Genomic DNA, 6,882 nt, shown 5'->3' with positions numbered 1-6,882 from the left:
GTTTTGTGAGGTTTTTTTGAATGTTACACAAAACGTACACAGCCCTGAAATATATTTTCCCCATAGTGTAGTTCTTATTTAGTTAATCTAACTTTAAAAAAGTTTTGTTTTTTGTAGTCACCATTCATGTGTGGCTGAACATTCAGAGCCTTTGTCCTATGCAGTACAGAAACGAAGTGATATGTGTGAAAACCAAAGCCATTTAAAACTCAAAACACAAGTGCTCCTGAGCTTTATTTTATTTTCCAAATGATCAAGAATTGATGTAGTTGCTATCGATGATCCTTACGTGTTTTCACCTCTGAGGATGAGAGCAGAACATGAGTCAAACGTTGTCAGCAGTTTACCCAAATGATGAAGTTGTTATTCTAACAGATACTGCTCAGAGGTAGGGTTGCATCATTTTGCATTTCATATAAGAACTATTTTTAAACAGAAAGGGTTCAGAGTCGCTCATGGGCCCCATTTTCAAAGTGATGTTTTTAAGAGCAGAACTATGTTTCTCTATGTGATTGGTTATCATTTGCTTAAATTGCTGTTGAATTGTATTTTAATATGTAGATTGTATTTTTTCATACAGTATGGTTGTCTGTTCTAATCTCAATAAAAATAAATGCTAATACTGTTATTCTTTTGAATAGCAAGGGAGAAAAATCTGTAATCTCCCCATACATTCCCCAAGATTATATCCACTGTTTGTGTGTGTGTGTGTTGGAGGGGGGGGGGGGGGTGTGTTAACATCTTGTTCAGATCACCCCTGAGTCAACATATGGTTCTGAATGAATATAGATGCGGTAATGGTGTCATAACTGGCATATGAAATGAATGTCAACTAATTAACGATTAAAGGTTTTTGAATGCCATATGGAAGATGTAAGATACACATAATTAATTACAGGAGGCAGAAAAAGTAAAATGATCATACTGTCAATCCTCAAATTATGCCCGGGATTCTATTTATAGACAGCCAATAGCCGGTCGATGGCTTGGTCGATTCAGACAAATAAAGGCCGGTCCCCAAATACAAGCCAAGGTAACAATTGGCTATCAGTCCACAAGCACTAGAAAACATTGTTTCAATTTAACTCAAAATAAAAGAGCTCTTAATATTTTTTTTTATATTGTTGGTTGGCTTAATATTGTTGCCAATGAAAAGTCGTCCTACACCATGGGTCTCCAACACGTTGCTCTCAAGCTACCAGTCGCTTGCCGCCCCCTTCTGAGCTTACCAGAGGCTGAAGCAGTTACTAGGCCTACTAGATTTAAACACAATTGTTGCCGCGAGGCATTCCAGCCTAAAAATGTAATAAAAAGTAAATCATGCATAATTAAAAAAATAACTCAATTGAGGCTACTTTGCTAGGCAATAATGTTTCCATTACAGCACAGCACACGTTCAATTACTGTAATTATGTAAGCAAACTTCTCACGATACAATACTGTGATGTTGAATGTATCTTGAAGTGCTCTAGCAGGATATGTGAAGCCTGTATTAGAACAACAGTGCCACGGTGCTCTTACTGTTCTCACAGCACGACTTTAATGACTCACACTATTCACAGACTCCATCGTCATGGCACCAACTATACGATTCTAATGAATCACACTATTCACAAACTCCATCGTCATGGCACCAACAATACGATTAGTGAAACAATATATAATGTCCGCAACACTGCTTTAGATTCCCATATATTTAATGTACAAAAGGCAACGTTTCGACCCTGCTGCGTCGAAACGTTGCCTTTTCTACATTAAATATATGGGAATCTAAAGCAGTGTTGCGGACATTATTTTTTCACTTGAGTAGTTTTTTTTTTGTCCTGCACCTGCCAGAAGGTGGGATGTGCACACAATAACTTTTTGTTGAACCAACTATACGATTCTCAGACTAGCAGCCCCTACTCATCACCCAGCGTCTAACAGGAAAGGTGTTGGAAACCAGAAGGTTCTCAGGAAAAATTCTGTATCAGAACTCAGAGGGGATCAGGATGTGAAAATAAATAGGTCACTATATCAGCTTTGACATTTTCTGATAACTTCATGCACAGATAGTTTTTCTTGCTTTATACTTTCTCTGACTAGAGAGCTTGACAGCCTGCTGATGTTGTGGCCTCTCCTTACTGGTTCTAGAGTGCTGGTTCTAGAGTGAGTGACAGCCTGCTGATGTTGTGGCCCCATCTCACTGGTTCTAGATAGCGTGACAGCCTGCTGATGTTGTGGCCTTCTCCTTCCTGGTTCTAGAGTGTGTGACAGCCTGCTGATGTTGTGGTTCCTCCTTGCTGATTCTAGAGTGTGTGATTGTCAGGTGGTCCACTGCTCTTCTGGGCTACTCACCTGTTCCTGTGCACCAGCTGTGTGTAGGTTCTGTACCTGTGTGTGTTGATGTGGTGCTGTGCTAGTCTGTACCTGTGTGTGTTGATGTGGTGCTGTGCTAGTCTGTACCTGTGTGGTGCTGTGCTAGTCTGTACCTGTGTGTGTTGATGTGGTGCTGTGCTAGTCTGTACCTGTGTGTGTGTGTTTCCAACGTAGGCTGTGCTCATCTGTGCCTGGGTGTCAGCCAGGTATGCTGTACGTGTCATGTTTTGCCCTGGTGGCATGCTTGTCTTGTGTGTGTGTGTGTGTGTGTGTGTATGTGTGTGTGTGTGTGTATGTCTTCACCCACACTTTAACGTTAGTCTGCACACTAAAATCTCATGGTTTTTGTCTGTAATTGGCTCTTGGTCCCCAGTGCTCCCTTCCTGTGACTCACTCTCCCAAACCCCTTTTCTTCTCTCTCCTCTCTTCCTCTCTCTCCTGTTTTCCCCTCTCTCCTCTCTGCCCCCCTCTCTCCTCTCCCCACCTCCTCTCCTCTACCCCTCTCTCCTCTAACCCTCTCTCCTCTCCTCTTCCCCTCTCTCCTTTCCCCCTCTCTCCTCCTCTCCTCTTCCTCTCCCCCTGTCTCCTCTTCCTCTCCCACTGTCTCCTCTTTCTCTCCCCCTCTCTCCTCCTCTCCTCTTCCTCTCCCCCTCTCTCCTCTCCTCCCTTCCTCCTCTCTCCTCTCCTCTTCTCTCTCCTCCTCTCCCCCTCTCTCCTCCTCTCCTCTTCTCCTCTCCTCTCTCCTCCTCTCTCCTCTCCCCCTCTCTCCTCTCCTCTTCATCTACCCCATTCTTGCTGTCTCATTGTTGCTCTCTTTCTGTCTGTCTGTCTGTCTGTTTGCTCCTCCTCACTATTTCTCCAGAAGTCTCTTTCTATTTCTGTCTGTACTCTTCATCCTTGCACTCTTTCTCAATTTACCATCCATCACAAATCTCTCTCTCTCATTCACACACACACACACACACACACACACATTTTTTCTCTCCACAAAAACACAGTGCGGTCCTTTCTCTCTCTATCTGTAAAATTGCCATTATCTATTCACCCACCCATCCATATCCCTCAGAAAATGTGTTTTTTGTTCCTGCTCACTTGTAAAAGCTCATTCAATTTGTGAAATTGATAGACATGTCATGGTCGCAAATAAGTGAATCATAGCACTAACTTATGTGAACACAGACAGGAGCCAGTGGCAACAGGTGCACCATCTGGAGTGTGAACGTTGAGTGAGGGTACAAGGTCCATGTTCTGAGGAAAAACACAATTATATTAAATTGGGCACATTCAAAGATTTTGGAAGGTTCTGAACTTCAAAGATCAAGCTGCAAAACAGATGGCTGGTAGCTCTGTGAGAAAAAAACAAAGGATTATCAAGACTGTGTTGGAGCTATAGGACAAAAAGGCAAAGAATAAGTCTTGGATCAGAAGAAAGTAATCCAGGCACTCAAGGAAGAGTGAGGACGAGCTACAGTACAGAAGGGTGCATGCTGAAAGCGAAATGAAAAAGCAAAAATGAGGTGTTCTAACCGCAGATATCTTTGGCTGACATGTTCAGAACTACAAATAATTTGACGTGTAGAATCATTATGACACCCTCTGAATGCAATGGATTGGTGAAGTTCTGGGGGGCCAGACAATAAATCAATGTATGCCAACCCCACACAGCCCAGTGCAGCGCAGCACTCCTGAGTGGCTCTCTAGATACAGGCTTCCTTATTGTTCTTATTACTCAGGATTACTGCTGATAATTACCGGCGGACAATACATTATCCCTTACATGAATGGGCTTTCCCAACGTTCGGAGGTCTGTTAAGTAAGGGATAATTTATAGAACGCCGGTCACCTTGCTTCGTCCTGAAGGGACTTATTTTCCGATAATGACTGACGTTCTATGCATTTTCCAACTTATTATACGGCTAATTGCCAAACCGAGAAAAGAAACTTAACACAATGGGTCTTTAAAAATGATTTTGCTACCGTTTCGTGGCTTCCGCTGACAAAAATAGTTTGCCACACAGATAGAACTTGACAGTTTCAGGGGTTGCGTGGCAATGTCTTACTAGCTGATTTTCACTTTCAATGAAATTCCATTGCAATAATCAAACAGACTTCTTGCGGAGTGATATGAAAGATGTTAATCAGAAGCACAAAACCCGTTGCCATTGACAGTGGTCATTATATACTTTGCAGCGGTAATAAAGGTGTAGGTAACATTCTAAGTTCCGCAACAATTGAAGGTTCTAAAATTCTACGTTGAATTCAATGAACCCAGATATTCTTTAGAACTTTCATTTCTCAACATTCCCGTCACACCGGTGTGACGGTACTCCTTTAAGGGTTAACAGTCAGACCTCCGAACGTTGGGAGGGCCCATTCATGTGAATGGAACTTTCTGCAGCTCTCTGAAGTGCCATGTAATACATTTATTCTAAATGTTTTGCACTTGGAGTGTGTTTAGAAGCATCAGAGACCCAAATAGAAGTACAACAGCACAGAAAAACAAGGGAAGAGGAGAGATAGACTTCTCTGCATAGTCTGTCTGCCTCTCCACCTTCTCCATGTTTGTGTACTGACTGTCTACTGGTCTACTGTTGTTACTGCTACACTGTTTACATGCTATATTAGCACATATGCATAACCCCTCCCTTCCTCCCACAGCCTGGATTGTAGCCGTACTTAATACCTAATACTTGACACTTTACACTTAACTTACTTGACCAATGGCTGTAACCCTATTACTTCAACCTATTCTTGCACTGATATAGTTTTTTATTTGGCTACATTATTCTCTTATATGTCCATATTTATTTTATGCTGATCTCTAGACTTTATTCTTGCACTGTTGGACTTACTTATTTGCACACTCACTCTTATAGAGCACCTTACCATGCATACAGAATCACAGGCTCAGTCCCTGCCCCGTCACTGCAAGCGCCTCATGCTTAATCATCCTTAAGCACACTATGGATATTTGATTTAGTTTTATTTAGTATTAAGATTTTAGTATTTTAGTATTTTTTTAATCTTCTACGGTCTTTCTATCTATCTATCTATTTCTATCTTCTATCTTTTTAATCTTCTACGATCTATCTATCTATCTATCTAAAAGTGAGTTTTGCATAATATGGCCCCTTTAAATCAAGGCACATTAGATATCAAGGCTGACTGTTAAAACACTGTGCCTTAATTCAGGCGTGGGGCGAGATTTGAAAGTAGGCAATTAGCCCATATGATATTAGATCTTCAAAAATGTCTGATAGCCTAACTTCAGGCACAGAAAATGTCCTTGCTTTAAGCTCTGTAATAACCTAACCTATGTGTGGTGCTACAAACTGCATGACAGGCCTTGTTTCAATAATTTAGGCTACATACTTGGAAAAGGCAGTGTTGGATATGAAAATCCTTTTTATCAACTAGTAGGTCTAGCCTATTCAGGGGAGACACTGATTCATAAAATCTGACTTAATTTTATGAATCAGAATCCACTTTGTGCACCAGTGACTTTCCAAGCCACACACACACACACACACACACACACACACACACACACACACACACACACACACACACACACAAGCCTATGGACTTTCGAATAATACTCACAGAAAGGTTACACACAGAAGCACACATACACAATAACAAACACACACTACGCACACACTCATTTACATACAAAAAAGTAGGGGATGGAGTAGGAGATGGAGACAAATTGACAAGCGTGGTTTATTTTTGCGGAGAGAATGTGCAGGACTGGGCGGCGGTCATATTTTGTACTGCTCTGCGGTACATCTAGTTTCCAATTACCATCCCACTGCATCAGCTACAGCCATTTCACCACCTCGGAGCTCTGGGGCTCCAATACTGGGCAATACTACAATACTGTGAGTTCTCAGAATCGGTGAGCCAGCAACACTACATGGTACCATTCAGCCCAGCTGCTTACCCACTACGCCACCATCGCCCCTCCACCATCCTACCCAATGTGCCACCATCGCCCTCTCCACCATCTAAAGAGCTCCTACCCACTATGCCACCATCACCCCCTCCACCATCTAAAGACTGAAGTCACTACGGCTTCTGTATGAATGGAAACAGATCCACACATTACTGGCCAGTTGCGTATTTCTCAGTTCTTCTCGTAGCAAAAGTAAGTCTGTGCTCTTTGCTGTGAATCAAGCGTGTGAATTTGAATCAAATAGAGTGTGAATCTGAAAAAAGAAATCGGAATCGAGCCAAGTGAATTTGTAAACATTGGAAGTCCAAACTAGACTGATCAGCTAAAGATCTATATGGCTTTATATGGATCTATATGGCTTTATGGCTCAATACTGAGGGAACTGCTCATTTTGAATGTAGTCGAGTTTACCAAAAACAAACTACAACAAACAGCATAATACAACTCAGTAAATAAACATTAAATCATTTACTTTATGGCATGTACAACTCAGTAAACAAACCTAGTAGACACATTAAATTGTTTGCTTTATGGCATGTAAGTTATGATCAGGACGGTGTGCAAGACAT

The sequence above is a fragment of the Alosa pseudoharengus genome, unplaced genomic scaffold (assembly GCF_046254945.1).
Source record: "Alosa pseudoharengus isolate Yale_2024_CS ecotype anadromous, Long Island Sound unplaced genomic scaffold, YU_APseudo_1.1 YU_APseudo_1.1_scf_14, whole genome shotgun sequence".
NCBI lineage: Eukaryota > Metazoa > Chordata > Actinopteri > Clupeiformes > Clupeidae > Alosa > Alosa pseudoharengus.
The sequence above is the reverse complement of the archived record's forward strand: the minus strand, read 5'-3'. Positions refer to the sequence as shown.